The sequence below is a fragment of the Sturnus vulgaris genome, chromosome 1 (genome assembly GCF_052056855.1).
Source record: "Sturnus vulgaris isolate bStuVul1 chromosome 1, bStuVul1.hap1, whole genome shotgun sequence".
NCBI lineage: Eukaryota > Metazoa > Chordata > Aves > Passeriformes > Sturnidae > Sturnus > Sturnus vulgaris.
In genome coordinates, this window is record NC_142243.1 from 32,967,711 (window position 1) to 32,969,998 (window position 2,288).

The window sequence follows — 2,288 nt, forward strand, 5'->3', positions numbered from 1 at the left end:
TACTGATAGGCTGTGACTCTTTTGAAGCGGGATATTTCTCAACTTTTGATATGTTAAACTCAATTTGTAATATATTTAACTGTAAGTTGTTTTCTTGGGGGGTAGGTTATTATTAATATTACCCCACTGCTACTCTTACCACAATACCAGACAATACCAGGTGATTATTAGTTGGGGGTTTTTGTGAATACTGCCTGAGGCACGGGTTTTTTCAGTCAGAAAGGGCCTGTAAAATTACTGTGCTTTGAGTACTCTTGTAAGTCACAGATGGCAACCACACGACTTAGGTACAGCAGTTGGTCACAAGGCCAAGTCGCCTCTGCAGGCATAATAGGAAATACTTGATATGTATTGATGGTATTAATCAACCTTGCTTTAAGTTCAGGTCATAATACGAGGCTATGGTGTACTCTAGGGCTGGTTCAGATAGAATTATTCTTCAGGCCGTCACCTGAAGAACACTTACATAGCTCAGCTTTTAAATGGAATATTTAAATGAAGATACTGAAGTCATATACTTGGAACAAAAGATTTTATTTCTATTTCAGATTGAATTTTAAAATTAGTCCTATAATCAGCTGCTTGAAGAATACCTTCAGAAGGTCAGAAGTAAAGGGTGGGGAACTCAGGAAGAGTAAAGTTGCCATTTGTCTTTTCACTTGCTTTTATCTACACACCCTCTTTTCTTTGTGTTTTGACTGCCATAGTATAGTTTGCCTTAATCTGTGCTTATATGTCAGTGGCCAAGATTATTTCAGAATTATCCTTAATTTAGAGTTTAGTCTAAAAAAATATAATCCTGTAGTACACTGCCAGTATCAGTAGACTCATAGAATGGTTTGGGTTGAAAGGGACCTTAAAGATGATCCAGTTCCAAACTGCCTGCCACAGGGAGGGACACCTTTCACTAGACCAGGTTGCCCAGAGCCCTATCCAACCTGGCCTTGAACACTTCCAGAGATGGGTTGTCAACAACTTCTCTGGGCAACATGTTCCAGTGCCTCACCATCGTCAGAGTAAAAATTGTCTTCCTATAATATCTAACCTAACCCTACTCTCGGTTTGAAGCCATTTCCCCTCATCCTGTCACTACATGCCTTTGTAATTCCTCTCCAGCCCTGTTGTAAGCCTCCTTTGGGTTCTGGAAGGTTCTCTTAAGGTCTCATTGGAGCCTTCTCCAGGCTTAACAATCCCAACTTTCTCAGCCTGTAGTCACAGGAGAGGTCCTACAGCCCTCTGATCATCTTTATGGCCCTTCTCAAAGGTGAAACAGTTGGGATTGCCCGGCTATGTTATTTCAGAAGATTAAAATAAGATGGATAATCCTGGAAACTCTCAAATAGTGTGCATAGCCTGAAGAGTGAAGAAAGGAATCCCGTCTCTTCTTGATGTTCTTTTGATACTGTTTCACAAATCATTGCTAAAATTATTTGTCCTTTCAATAGTTTCAAAAGCCATTTATATTGTGAAACAAAGCCTGTCACCATAGAACACCTACTTAGAGTTAAACAGCAGTGGCTAAACTTGCTATGTGAACTTTTTCCTAAAGATTTTTTTTATTACTGGTTTTGGGCAGAATTCAGTCTCTATTTGTGGCTCTAGGAAATATCCAATATCCTCGTTAACATGGGGTTCCCCTGCACCAGATAATGATAATTTCAGCACCTAACTAACCTCTCTTGCCAGTTCCTTAGACAAATCACCCCAACTTTACCACGTTTAAGCCTTCTACAGAGTTATAGCTTAATTTCTGGGAGGCCTGTAATAGGAATAGTCATACACCTAGTATATAGGAATCTGAAATCCTTGCTTTTTTTATCCAGTAGCTTGATAAACACATGGGCTACAGAGGAATTCCAAAGCAGCTTGCATTCTGCCAGTTTCTTCAGTATGGAGTGCTTTGTAAAGAGTCTTAAAACCATTAATGTACAAGTTGTGTTTTACTGCCTGAAACTGCAGTTTCTGTAACACATTTCAAGTGTGGATATCAATTCTGTGTGTAGTTGCTGATTTGAAGCGATACAGGTTAAACAGTTGTTTTTAATTACTGGTTATTGTTCGTGGTAGACAAAGATTTTTGTTGAAAGGTTGGTTCTCCTCAATTTGTAACCCTTAAAATACAGATTTGTAACTAGATTCAGCTTTTTACATTATATTTGGTTTTTCCTTCTGACTTAATAAAAATACACTGTATTCACTTTTAAACAATTTTGCAGCTTGTTAGACAGTTCTTTAGATTGCTGATTTTTTTATGTTATGATGGTAAATATGCTGACTGGTATTTGTTT